Raw genomic sequence first — 15910 nt, 5'->3', positions numbered from 1 at the left:
TGGACTCATCCGTCCAAAGAACATTATTTCAGAAGTCCTGGTCTTTGTCTACATTCTCTCTGGCAAACTTCAGTCTGGCCTTGATGTTTCTCTTAGAGAGCAAAGGTTTCCTCCTTGCACACCTCCCATGCAAGTTACACTTGTGCAGTCTCTTTCTGATTGTAGAGGCATGCACTTTCACATCAACAGTAGCCAGAGCCTGCTGTAGGTCCCATGATGACATTTTAGGGTTTTTGGAGACCTCTTTTAGCATCTTGCAGTCTGCTCTCAGGGTGAACTTGCTTGGATGACCAGACCTGGGCATGTTGGCAGTTGTTTTGAAAGCCCTCCATTTGTTGAATATTTTCCGGACAGTGGAATGGCTGATTTCACAATCTTTTGAGATCTTTTTACATCCCTTACCAGACTCATAAGCTGCTACAATTTTCTTTCTGAAGGCCTCAGACAGCTCTTTTGCTTTCACCATGGTGCTCACTCTCACTTCAACAGTCAGGTGCACACTAAACTAAATGTCTAAGGTGTAAATAGGGCAAGTCTGATTCACAATGCTGAGTAATGATCTTCTAATCAAGTACACCTGTGTGTGAGTTGAGTCATTTTAAGTGGGAATAAATGTGGGGGTGTCCTAACTTTTTTTTCAGTTAGAATATGTATTTTTGTAGAATTACATTTTACAGAAGATCTTGAAAGGACTTTTCATCAGTTTTAATTGCTTAGTTATATTACATTAATTTCTCAGTATTGTTACAATTGAGATTAAATATCCATTTATCCAAAATTGTTACAAAAATACAGAAGCTTTCATAGGGTGCCCTAATTTTTTCACATGACTGTATATGTATGAAGTATAAATTCCTTTGGGGATTATAATTTAGTTTGGAAAAAAAATACTGATTAAAGAATGAAGGAAATGTTTCAAAACACCATATATGTATATATATATATATATATCGTTTTTCAAGTCTGTTACATGAAATTGTATCTAAACACCAAAACTTGCAGGAATTTATGAAATCCACTGTTTATGCAATATGAAATTTTTACATTGAACAAATGATGTAGATATGATCTCATATCAGTTGTAATTATTAGCAATACAAAGGTAATAAAATGAATTATTACAGTAAAGTTTGTCTGGAGGGGGTATAATTGGTAAATTGTTCTGTTGATGTTCTTAACTTGAAACTGTATAAACATAAGTATCTAAGAGTATATCTTCTTGATGTTCAAGTTTTTACATGACCAAAAAACTGGTAATCAGAGATGGATATTAAGAAACAGGAGAACAGATATGCATGTTACTGCTTATGTAATACATAGCTACTACTTCTACTGTGTTTGTATAACATTGATAAAGACATTTGATAAACTATTGCTTTAGGAAGTACGTGCAATATTTGTAAATAAGATTTATCATTTTAACTTTATTGAAGAAAAACAAATTGCAGTACAAACAGTTTTAAAAACTGTTTACCATATTGTGTAAAAAAAGTAACTTCTAGAAATTTGTAGCTCAATTGTAACATAACTGATGAATTAAAGCAAATTTATTGAAGTTAACATATAGTTTAAAACATGAACTTAAATTATGTGCTCAAATTTTCAGATTTTATTATAAATTTTTTACACAAATGAGATATTAAATTTTTTTATGAATTGCATTGAATATCTTTATGTGTGTAATGTGAAGGGTGAATGTAATGTAAGTTACACAGTGAAGAGCATGGATAAACCTTCCAACAGTATATACATTTATAACTCTTGTTTGACTTTCTCTCTTTGTCATTTGTTTCCAAGTTTACCAGTTACCTTTGACAGTTTGTTAGTATACTGTCACCGACATGCTGCTAAATATTGTTTACATGGACCTTACATAATGATAGTCCATATTTACGTGTCATTTTCAGTTCCATAAAGCTTTAATTTACGTATGCAGTAATGCTCTGTTTTTAATATGAGAGAACTTGCTATATTTGTTAATGGTAGCTAAGGTCAGACGTGCAGACTGTGTGTGGATCTTAGATTAACATTGCCTACAAGCGTGGCTCAGCGGTAAGTCTGAAGGCTTATAACGCTAAGAACCGGGTTTGATACCCTTTAGTGGGTACAGCACATCTACCCTGTCCTGTAACAAAATAAATCTATTAATGTTAGTCTAACTTTTAAAGTTAAGAGTTGTATTACTGTCTAAATGATAAAGATAGATACTGAATGATATTAAGTCTTGGTACTAAACCTGTATGTTTATTTTTTGCTGCTGTTAATAAAACGAACACTTGTTATCAAACTGTTTGACCCCCAGCGGCACAGTTGTATGTCTACAGACTTATACTGCTAGAAACTGGTGGGTTTCGATACCCATGGTAGGCAAAGCACAAATAGCCCTTTGAGTAACTTGTGTATAAAAACCAAACAATCAAACTCCATGGGTATAGTCGTCGAATGAATCCGTTTTCATAATTTTTATCAATTCGATAGTATGAAACTGATAAGGATAAGTCATAAGTCACTCAACTGACTCGTGCAATTTGAGTGTGTGATAGTAACCTCTCGAATGTTTAGCTGGTTGCAACTAGTTTATCATAATGTTATAAAGCTTCCGGTCTTTCGTCAGTTCATTTTAAGTAAAAACAAATAAAAACTGAAACTCGTGAAAATGCCTGGAATCCAGTAGGATTACGATAAACAAGTTGTAACCTTCCTGTGCTATGTGATAAGAAAACATCTTTACTATTGTAAACTGACGTTGAATTGAGGGATTTGCTTAAAAGAAGCAAAAGTTTAATTATTTAAAGCCTTACAGATTTAATAGACAACGTCTAAGTCTTTTGTAAGAGGGAGAGAAAAATTGTTGACAAGAAATTTGTTTTGTTTTTAAAATAAATTTTAAAGGGTAGGTTAAAGTAATGGGAACGTGTTTTTTGTTTTACTAAGTGTAAAAATAGAAGTCGAGATCACAGATAATAATTTAATGGATATTAATTGTTTTAGGCATCACTTTTCACATTTATAGGATTTTTTTTTCCTTGTAAGTTTTCTACCTGCTTAGTAGTTTAAGAGTAATATACTAAATACAAACAAAGTTTTAGGACAAAAATATGATGATATATTATCATGTTACGGTAACACGACATGACATTACAGGTTTCGTTTCATCAAATGTAAAACTTAATATATCTGTAACATTGAAGCTTGATATATTATTTGGCTAGACGTATCATTTACTGTAGGCTGCAGTTTCACCTATTCAAGACTCATCGACAAAGCTGAAGTCAGAAAATTAACGAAATACAGTAAGGCCGATCATAATAGTAGTGTGTATGTAATATTTATGGTTGTACAGTTCTTTAAACTCGCCATTTAATAACTTAAGTTTAGGGATACGAACAGCACTGTAGTATTGTACCTGACCTGTTACACAACGGATCATTCTTTGGTGATATTAATATAGGAAGTTTTTGTCTTATAGTGCATATTGGAGGGATGTATACATTTTAATAAAACGTTTAGAAAAACGATCTTTATACTCCACATACACAAATATGAAAATATTTTGAATAATAGCATCACATTAATGACACATATTTTGTTTTATTATTTGTTAATAATCATCATATAAAAAATATGTTGAATAATAGCGTCATAAAATTTGTCATTGTGAATTAGAATAGTATCAACGTGAAGTTTGGCACCCTTTGCAGGGACGGCAAAATACAGGCCTGTATTCCCCACCTCTATCACGATTTCTTTTCTGTTGCATAACACTACCACATCGATGACAAAGCTCTGCTTATTGCGGTGCGTCTAGAAGATTGTTTTCACCTTAAAATGCAAGCGCTTTTCCTTCTGTCAAGATGACACTTCTGTAGAAATCTTTCAATAGCACTGTAGAGGGTAAAATGTGTCAGACTGATGCTGATGTTCTAGTCTTGAAGTTTCGAAGCAAGTTCAGTTTAAGTCATGTATCAGGTAAGGTCACGTCAAGTGCAGTCTAAATGTCCCGGTAGACCACACGCTATAGAAACACCAGTATAATTTTGTTTACAAAAATCGTAGCCAATCGTATGGCCGTTAGCGACCATAGTAAGTCCCCCTATCAACAGATCTAGCGTATCCATTAAAAATCGTTGCTAGATTAAGAAAACGTTAGCTAGATCTAGCGACAAATTCGCTACATTGGCAACAGTGAATATTATAGTTATAATACGATAATAAACTATACAACTAATTTTAAAATTATCATTAAATAAAATAAGACTAAAGAATTAAAAACTAAACTTATTATTCTCGTATTTAGCAGACCCCCACTAGTAAAGCGGTAAGTTTTCGGATTTACAACGCTAAAATCAGGGGTTTGATTTCCCTCGGTGGACTCAGCAGATAGCCTGATGTGGCTTTGCTATAAGAAAATACACACCCGTATTTAGCACAAACTAAAAATTTAAACTGAGAGGGAAACCAAAATAAAAGCTTTTAAAATGGTCTGTAACAACAAATTTAAAGTGTAACTTCACAATTATAATTAATACATATAATCTTAAAAATGTAATCTAACTCCACAAGCGCCATCAAATACTAAAAATAACGACATTTAAACAAATTAAAATGTTCTATAAATCATTTTCGAAATGAAAAAGTAGAAACATGTAGAAATAGATTCTTTTAATTCCCCATAAAAATTAAAAAAAAGTCTTTATTGGCAGAAATTATAGAGAGGATAGGCTTTCTAACGTAATGTAATACTAAGAACTTCAGAGTGAAGGTAAAATAAAATGTATAACAATTTGTCAATCACTCTATATCTGCGATAGCCAGTCCTGACAAAGCCTTTCATACAATACCAGGGTTTGTCATGCTCTGTTTGGTTGCGACAGACATGATAATAACTTATTTAAAGTGATATTCGTCCAATACCTAGATGGCAAGTAAGAAGGTTGTTGTTTTGAATTGAGTACAAAGCTACACAATGGGTTACCTGTGCTCTGCCCACCACGGGTATCGAAACCGGATTTTTAGCGTTGTAAGTCCGTAGACATACCGCTGAGCCACTGGGGAGCAAGTAGGAATGAGCCCATGCTAAACTTCGATTTCAATAGCACAAATGGATGAGAATGGTGACAAAATTTCTCAGGATGCTAGTCTATCGCAAGTTACCTCCAAACTACACACTATTATCCATTATACAGCTGAGTAGTTTAGAACGATTGAGGGCAAAACATGTTTCGAGCAAGCCTCGAAGTAACAAATTTACATTTACAAATCTGAAGTACTAGCCTTTGGGACACGCTGCTCCTTACGTGAATTCAAGTTAAACTAAAATTACCTGTTACCTTGCATGAATATTTTTTTTACGTTTAAGACAAACATCAAATGACACAAGAACGTAAACAAACACACATATGAAATATGTTTATTTATACATTTAAGTGAATAACTTAGGTTACTTATGATTCAAACAGAAGCGAAATTCTAACTGTTTGGGCTGCTCCATTTCTTCACTTATTATCAAATGTTTGTTCACTTTGAACTTTCTGCTTGAAGTTACACGAGGATTAAATGTACGTCAAAGTAAAGTTTTGCGAAATTGGAACACCATTTTATCTTCACCCTGATGCCATTGATAACTTAGTTAAAAGTGTAATTAGTATGTGGCAACCTATTACGCTGTAATTCATAATTGAGAAACCTTTCGAAACAAAACCTCTTCAATAAGAGCTTTGTACAATGAACCAAAAAAAAGTATATTTCGTAATCACGACCATTCTTGCGATAAAACTTTATAGAAATCTAACTACAATGCGGCATATGGAAGCACAAACAATAACAATACCTTTCTGTTTCTTGCAAAATTTCAAGATACGATTATTTTGTTCCAATTCAAATAAAAACTTGTTGTACACAAGTGAATAATGTTTATCATTTTTTTAGCACCTGATGACCCACTTCACAATATTTACAGTAAAGTATCTTAAATTTCTTATCTGTAGCCTTACAGAGCTATGACGTTAGCAACCTTCATGTCTCCCCACTGACGGAGTGGTATGTTTACGAACTTACAATACTAGAAATTATAGTAAACAGTGTACAGAGTGTCCATCGTGTAGCTTTAGGCTTAACTATAAACAAACAGCTTCCATTTTAAATTATTTCATCAAAATACACTATTAATATTAAATAAATAGTTTTTCTTATATTTGTGTATTGAAGGTGCAACCAGAGTAAAAAAGAAAAACGTGGGTTGTCAATAATTTTTAGTTGCAAAAGTATTTGTGAAAAGCGCATCAGAAAAAAAATATGACTTAATGTAATGAAATACTTAGTTACGATGTTGAATTCTAAAATAAACGAAAGAAATGAGGTCCGTTAAAACGTAAAGTAAATGAAAGAAAATTTTCGTTGTATAAAACAGGATAACATTAAACATTACTGTTAACCAAGATCACGATCAGCAGATATTTGGAGAAACGATGACAAGTCTACAAGTGGCTATAGGCATTTTCAGAATCGTCCTTTAGAGAGCAAGTGATACGGACTTGCAAATCTAAGGTCCAGGGTTCGATTCCTTTTTATGGACTGAATGCAAATAGCCTATTGTATACCTCTGCGTTAAAACAGACTAACGTATTTTCAAATTAGAAATTAACGTGTTGGATAATGTTAAAGTATGTCACTTTAGATTATTTCCACAGCTGATCAATTGGAAAAATGGGTCACAAGTAACCAGAAGTATTATGTTCTCAGGTGAAAGTTGAAAAGCAGTTCTGTATACAGAAGACAAAGCAGGATACAACAGAACTGTTTCAATACTTGAAACGTTAGGTAGTTGCTGTGGGAAGAGCTGAACAAAATAAACGGAATGAAATCACTCCCATTTTATCAGGCTATCTGCTGAGTCCATCGGGGGAATCGAACCCCTGATTTTTAACGTTGTAAATCCGTAGACTTATCGCTGTACCAGCGAGAGACCCCTTTTTATGTGACTTACACAAGAAATAAGAAGAGTAATTAATCTTTTGGAACATTGATGATGCTTTTGGTCATTTCTTTGTGTTTGTCACGTAGATTAACAGAGACCTTGTAAAGATGTAACTAATAAATTCATGAATCTACAAATCATAAATGGTGCTTCAAAGGCTTGTTTGTTTTATAACAATGTCCATAACCCTGAATTTGAGCGTTGCAACTCCGGGAAGGGGCACTTTAAAGGAAAACGTGCTGAAAAATCTAATGAGGTCCAAATCTTTTCGGTTAACCTAAAGTTAAAAGTTTCAATGTAGATCCGCTTGAAAGAAATTCATTAGTAAAACAGGAAAATTATATCTCAGGTGAACACTACCATGTGCTCATCACTGTATGATTTTTTTTTAAATTCGCATCAGTAGTGTGAAGAATTAGTAAATAGAATATAACATTGTCACTGTTACTGCTATACTCCTTTGCAGTTGTTGGATAACATAAACACAATTACTATAAACTGGTCACATTAGTCGGCCCGAGTCTACAGACTTACAACGTTAAAGATCGGGTTCTGATGCCCGTGGTAAGAAAAGCACAGCTAGCCCAATGCATGGATGTGTGTTCAGGAACAGACCAATCAACCGATCCTGGTAATGGCTACTAATCATAACAACGATATTTTATAGCTTTTATGAATGGTTTAGGTATTCCTGAAGATGAAAAAACAAAGATGAAATGAGTAGCAATTGAAGGACTAATCTAAAAACGTAGCACATAGGGAAATATAGTGTCAGCCCAACAGCCCAAATTTTGGAGTGGGTGGTGATGATTAGCAGCCTTCCCTCTCTTCTTACACTACTAAATTAGAGACGGCCAACACAGATATCCTTCATGTAGCTTTGTGCGAAATTAAAAACAAACAAACCAATCCAGTTCAATCTTTGTTTATTCACACTATATAACTACCTGTCCAGGCATCGCCATGAAAAGCAACATCTGAGGTAAAATACAGATCTGACAGAATAGGTTTTAACCAGAACTCAAATAATTAATTTTATATATTGACAATGAATGTAAACAAGAAGAGTCAGACATGTGATATTTTCAATCATACATGTTTATCTACCATCATTTAACTAATCGAATAAAGACAAAATTTATTATCTATGGTTCTGTTTAAAGCAGTTTATTAATCTGATGAGCTTTGGCAATTAAAATTATTCTTGGCAGCACAATTTGGTCTAAGGTCTGAACAACTGTCGTATCTCAACTATAAAGTTTCTGCTAATAATAGAAATATTATCAGTTCTCTATTAATGTTGTACTGTGTACTTAGTTTTTAACGGTTTAATTGAACGTAGAAAATAAGCAACAACGATTAGACGTGTGTGAAAATAACCTCTTTATAGTAGGATCCAAACTGTGTCGTGCCCTTTACTGTCCCCCTATAAAATCACGTTAAGATAAGTCATAGACATATGTTTTTACTTCTTTCGAACACCTTTTTTCATTATTTTATACAACTAACTTATATAGTCCTCGAGTGAATTTGTGCGAATTTTAGTAAACAAACAAACAGTTTTTCAGAGTAAAATGTCTTAAAGCTATCTAACTTTACAGCTAGAATTAGCACATGGGTCTTATTCATAGTTCAGAAACATTAAACATAGTTATTTGTACCAATTAATGTAGGAAGAATAAATACATGGATATAAAAAAACACTTGCAACAAGCTGTTATTCACACTTAAAGACTCCCGAAGTTTGTATGGATAATGCTCCATTAGGTTGACCTGGTTTGATGTTCTTAGTTAGCCATAGTGTAGAAATATTTTATTCAATTTTCTTTAGGTTTAATTGCTCAAAAAATCAAATAATTTTAATGGAAAATTATTTTATTAGTATATACATTAGAACACTTTCATGTCTTTCTGAGATGCCTTCGGTGCCAAGTAGTAAACTCAGGAGCTTATAAAGCTAAAAATTCAGGGTTCAATATCTACTATTGGCACAGTGGAAATAACACAATATGATATTTTGCATTTGAGCAAACAGACTTATGAAGTACTGTTTTCTATATTTTACTGTTTGTAGCAAATAATAAATTAATCCAGTCGGCAAATGTTATGTAACAGTTGCTGCGACTAAATGTTAGATATAAATATCAATTATATCATGACCACAAAACTATTGATAATTTTGAGTTACTAGATTAATATTTTTCAAATACCTTATACAAGTGTCTGTTATAATAGATAAATGGTGTAATACTTTTTAAGCAGCTGTTGGCCATTTTTCTTAGACATAGGGACTGAAACATGTATTTGTTAATTTATATTTTGCAGCAATTTAGAAATATTACACTTTCTGGTTGATTTCAACAAATTTATTTTTTTGCTACTGTTATTTTAAGAAATAAAAGCTAAAATCTTGATCCCTACAAATATATACTATATTTTATTTATACACAGGATAATGTGGTTGTTTTTGAATCTCATAAAAATTAGAAATTAAGACAATAATGAAGGTTAAATAGAAGATAATTTTAAAAGATACTTAACAGTTAACTTAAAATACATCAACTAGGCCCTTTAATTATACATGTATATATCTATGTTTTGTACATGAAGTGCTATATAAATGTAGTTTATTGTACTTCTTTACATTTTTCTATTTGTAAAGCGCCGCCTAGCCATCTAGCGGTAAGCTTCAGATCTCATAAAACTAAGATTTGGAGCTCGTTCCTTTAGTGCACAAAACGCAAATAACTTGCTAGGCCTTGTGGTTTGGTAGTTACTTACAGTTTCGCAACTGTTACTCACAAAAATAAAACACAATGGAATTGTACACATCGAAAGTTTTCTTTCTTATTGTGAGAGTAAGGGGCAGGACAGTAAAAAGGCATCGAATAAAATTTAATATTTGAGTTTCTACGACACAAAATGCATTGACACCACGGGAGTGGCAGGAAGGTGGTTTACGTTCATCTATTTGCGAGACGTTAGATGCTAAAGTTTTACCACAACCATCACTTTCTAACACTTTTGGTGGGTAACAAGTATATAGGAGTACCACCTACAAATTATTCAAATTTTAAATTGTAATGTAATAGTTTCTGTCAATAATTTTATTTTCCACCAAGTTCTGTTTCAATACTGTTTTTGTAAGTTTCTAATAGGTTTTTGGCTTATTTCTACTTAAATATTGACAGAATAAGGATGTACAATTTTGAATTTCGGCAATAGTATGTGAACTACGAAATGTGGCAATATGGAACATAACACAGTGGTGAAGTTCCAAAACCATTTTGATATGATGTACTCAACCTCTGTATTATGTTGTGTCACAACTTACTCAATAAAAGTACTCTTCTTATATAAGTGATATTTGAAAACTTGAGATTTGTTAAAATTCACTTCCTATGCTACTGGTATTTGAGTAAACTGGTAAATACTGGTGAACATTTGTGGCTGTTAACTAGTATTTTTTTATTGAATAAAGACACAATCTCAAACTGTTATTTAATAAGTACTCTATCAGTAAGCAGATACCATAGAAAATTGAGGTACAGCAGCATATACAAGGTTGAGATCAAGATGTTACTATAGTGACCTATAGTGTCCAGTTACTAACACTTGTATTCTAGGGATGGATGTCCTGAAAGAAAAACACAATAGCCATTGTTTATTTAGAAAGTTTGAAAGAAATGTGAAGATGTATGGGGCAGCCATTCATTAAGAAGAAAGTAATTGTTACGGGGTTCATGAAACTGACTGACAAATTGGAGTAGAAGATGACCAGATTGAAGAATGGCTTAAGTTACAGTGCAAGAAAATGCACAATCAGGTTTGTGTAATGATCCATAACCATTGTACAACTTTATTACACATACATCCCCTTCTGCACAAGATCAGCAATATGAAAGATAATTGTGATTGGCAAGGTTAGATTGCTAACTTATCCAATGATTGTTACTACCATCAGACCTTCTCATATTGGTAGGACATTGCATAGAACTTGTTTAGAAGAAACATAGATAAAATGAAAGGTCTGCTGAAAACCTATGAAGATATTTTTCAGGATGACGTGAAAGATCAATTAGATTGTTATTTACTGAGCATTACACATACCACTGAGGTATTTGTTATACTAAATTTGTATGATCCCTTGCATGAGCTTCTCATCACCAGAATGCTGGCATAAAAAAAGGGGTGCAGTGGAAAACATGTCGAGAGAAAATATTAATAAACCCTTAGAGTATTTTGTCTTCAACAGCATTTATTGTGAAGAAGAGACTTAAAGGTACATACTCTCATCAAGTGAGAATTTCATCACTTGGTTTGGGATACCATTTGGCCTTTGATGTACAAAAAATGACAACTGGTCACATGCAGATTACAGAGTTAGCTTATACAATTAGCAGTTGTTCCCAAAGCTTTTTCAGATATTTGATATTTTAAATTTAAAGAAACTATCAAGTGACTTTTAGTCGGATAGAATGGACAAAACTTACATTAACATCACTTATTTAGAAGGTCAGTGCACATGTCACCAATCCCAATTATGCCTGAGAGGTATACACCATACATATTTATTGATAAATGTGTGAATAATAGCTCTAGTAAGTTAATGATATTTGATATGCTCAAGACTACTGAAATATTAATTCAGTGCTCATTTGAAGTAAGGCTCCCAATAGTGCACAGGGGTAAGTTCAAATCTAGCCCAACATATGAAATTTCAATTTCATAGCTAGGTTCTGTTCCTAGAGAAAGATTAGAGTTGAAAGAGAATAATAATATGGAGGAAATCAAGAAACGATGGTTTGTAACAATCTTGAGGAAATAAATGGGGTCAAGATGGAGAAACAGAAAGGAATAAAGATGAACTACTGATAACATAAAAATATTATATCAGTAAAAACTACTGCAGCACCTGTTATGAAAATAGCTCGAGGCCAATGCAGCAGTGCGCTAAACCTACTAAAAAAACTGACATCAGAGGAGATAGCAGACAAACTAATTTCCTTCAGTATGATGTGAAGCAAAGTTACACTTTAAAAATAACATAAGTAACATTTCAAACAAGTTAAAGTTGGTATGACGACTAAGAAAATAAAATTGTATTTTAGTAGAGTTTAAATTAGGAATTGTTAATAAGATAGATATCTGTGATAGTGCCATGCTGTTAGTATATTTAGTAGATAATGACTATGGACCAAGGCTTTAAAAACATCATTTTAATAGTGAAATTATGGAATTGCAATAAACACAAGTATTTGTAGTTGAAAGATGTACATTTAAATCCATTTGTGGTTGTGTTTTCAGTATTATAAAATTATCAGATTACAGATAAGTACAGAGACATATTTAACATTTTTCTTACTCTGAAAATACATTTCTGATACATACTTACCTCCTCTCACACAAAGCTAGCTCAATTTTCTTTGTCCTTTAAGCATTGTTAAACAAATTTTGTGTAAAGTATGCTAGTCTATAAAAAGAATTGGCATGCTCTAAAAAAATGAAATACTAGCAGTAAGTAAGAAAAATGTTAACTTACCTTCTTTCAGATATAACTAGAATCCCACACTGCAAAGATAGGCTGGTTTAGGTGCACAACATTGAAATCAAGCAAAAAGAAAATGCTCTCAACAAATGGGTGTTCTCTTTGACCTTGATGTAGAAGGTAAATATGAAATGGGCAGGAAAAAAGGATGTGCACAAGCACAATTTTTCTGAGAGGTGCAATACATAGAAAAATATAATTTAAATCAACTATATACATATACAACCCCAAATGGACAGACAAGGTTCCACACCTCATCTTCTGCATTAGGAGGTTGAGGATAAAAAATGATTAAAACCAATACATTGTTACATAAATACAGTGGTTTTAACATGCAAACAGTGTTACATATACTCATTAACCCCTACCACACATAAACAATGTTATACGTCAAACAACTGGAAGTACGAAGAGGAAGTTAGCTTTCGGCTAAAACTGGACAAACTCCTAGAACTACTGTAGCAGCAAAAAGTACAAATCAAACTCAGCATTACAGGGTTCTGGCATTTCTTTCACTCAGCTGTAAAAACATTGTAATATCTGTAACTGGTATCATGAACAGAAATCACACATCACTCAACTTTACATGCAAGAAAGAGACCTCCTGCATCTGGAATTAGGAGGAGATGGAACATTTGCTCAACTCTAGGAACAGTGTACAAACATCCTCTCACTGAGAAATAACCTCCAGCAAGAAGAGACGTCTCTAGAGCACACATCTGGAGTAATAGGGATGTGTCTCCTAAACTTGGTATTACAAGGAGGATCCCACATAGGGTGGACCAGGGAAGATGGAAGGAGGTAAACCACCTTTGTTCTCTTATCTTTTGAGTGTATAATTGTGCGTATCTAAGGTAAATTAAATTTCTATACCCACTCAGAGGAAGCCTCTCTGTTTCATAAACCCAGTGGCTTGGTACTAGGAAGTGGTAAGGACTCCCATTCTCCACTGAAAGAGGAGGTATATGTAGTGGGGAGTATGGAAGAACATCATACCAAACACAGAGCAATGGGTGTTAGCTTTTTCCTGTTTTGAAAAGCAGACTGACACATATTTATTCAATCAAATGGTTGTCAGGAACACCCATCTACTTTATTTGTGAAGTCCATGAATACAATATACATTTATATATATCACAAGTGATCTTGCAGAACATGCAAACTCTACAGTGAGCATTATAGTGAAATCAGTAAATAGTGCAGGTTTGAGGCAACACCCAACACAAAGTGGGATCATAGTATCAGCAGTAAAAATGAGAAGCCATGTATGAACATCTGAAAAATCATCATGTGAGGGAGATGCAGATAATGAGCAAAGAAGGTTTTTCTTACATTCTGGTAAGAAAAACCCCAAAAGGAGGCAGTACATGCCACATCACATTGTAAGTAAAAAACTGGTCAAAAACTCTCATCAGGATTGTAATGGGAATACAGATGGGAGATGAAACACAATGAAATGAATGTTAAAGCCAAACCATTTTCATGGGTAGTAAAGGTCATAAGGAGGAAGAACTGGTTAGAATAAAGAGGAATGATAGAGTTAATGGTATAAATATCTGATGCATGACATTTGAAAGCTAGAGGGAGAAGGAAATAGATCTTGATGGAGAGATGGTACATGGAATACATTGAACAAAGGTTCAAAGAGAGTACAGGAAATAGTGAAAAGACCCACATAAAGATCCCAATTGGGCAATGCAGAGGAACACAGAAAAGATGCATGGCTTGAAAGTAGCGGAAAAGACAGGAAGACAAAATCTGGAGAAACAGAAGGTGATAAAAAAGACAACCCAATAGCTAGACATGGGTGAAGTAGACAAGTCTTTGTCAATCAGGTGAAGAATTGGAAAGATGAAGAACATACAGATTGGAAGGATGGAATAGACCAAAGGCAGCAGGTGAATAGACATGGAAGAAGATATGATGGATTTGGAAAGGAACACTGCAACACATAGAGTCAGTCTCTGGGTTGAGGCAATGAACCTTACAAAGTCCATGCACAAAGACAGAGTGTGGTGACATATGGATGAATAATGTCCAGTTGAGTTGAAGTAAAAACTGAAATAAAGTTGAGGGTAGAATAGGTTGTACAAGTAAAGGTCAGAGCTGAAGGAACTACAACTACACTGACCAACATGAAGCCCCAAGTAGGTTAGACACAGAGTTGGTTTAATCAGTGATGACGAGGAAACCCACTTGTGGAGAAAAAAAAATGTAAAAACGGCTGGTTTTGGTTGAGAAAATTTTTTTGTGCAGAGGAGTGAAACATGTTTTGACTTTTTTCACTCCTCTGCATAAAAATTTTCTCAACCCAAACCAGCCATTTTTACATATATACAGAGTGGGTTTGATTAGGGAAAGGACTATGAAGAGATGAATAAAAGGGCAATGATAGATGTGATGACCCTTGCAATCTTGATTGAATGTGTCCATTGAAAGAGCTAGTGGGTGTGGAACAGGAGACCAAAAGGAAGGAAGTTTGGTGTTTCAGTAGGTGGTGAAAGCATTGGTATGAGGTGTTCCAAGCTGAGAACACACTCAAAGACCTGTGGACTGTGGAGGTACTCTATAAGGAGAATCTTGTTGGTTTGAGATAAATGATCCATAACTAGGTTTATGGCACCAGGAACATGACAAGCTAAGACTACCATATGTTGACTATCAGAAAAGAAGATACAGGGTCTGAAATTACAGAGACTTGAATTTGGTACCTCATTGCTTGGTAATATAAGTGACCATCTAAAAATATAATTAGAGATTGATTTCAACTAACGTGAAATATAGTGTTTATTTCTGCAGCCTTTTGATATTTAAAATTTTTAATTCACAACCGCTTAAAAACATTAGCAATAGGTGGAAGATCAGCAAACAGCCAAATACACGAAAAGCACAAAAAATCAAAACTGCCTGGTACCTGCATGTACCAAAACCCATGCATGTTGGTTGACATACACATGAATACTTCACAAAAACTACAAACTGTGCTTTCCTTGCTTAAAATTTAAGCAAAAGTCAGAAATTCCAAAACTGTTTATATGTTTGTAAAAACCTGTATCTTTTACTAAATCCCATGTAAATTGAGTGAAGACAGCAGAGTAATTGTTAAAAAAACCTAAATATATGCTTTTTGTGGCATCTTGACCATTTATAATTATCAGAAGTGGCAAATCCACTATTTTTGTTTCTCATTGTTGGGACCTGTAGGAGAGTATCTCTGTACCAAATCCCATGTAAGTTGGTCAAAATACAGCTGAGTTATTGACCAACAATTCCAAATTACAATTATTTTTTTTTGTGAGCTCTGACCCCTTAAAAAACTCAAAATGGACATTATAATTTATATTTGTACCAATTTTCATCTATTTTGTTGTAAAAATGACCACAAA

This window comes from Tachypleus tridentatus, chromosome 13, assembly GCF_004210375.1.
Source record: "Tachypleus tridentatus isolate NWPU-2018 chromosome 13, ASM421037v1, whole genome shotgun sequence".
NCBI lineage: Eukaryota > Metazoa > Arthropoda > Merostomata > Xiphosura > Limulidae > Tachypleus > Tachypleus tridentatus.
This window is presented reverse-complemented; position numbering follows the sequence as displayed.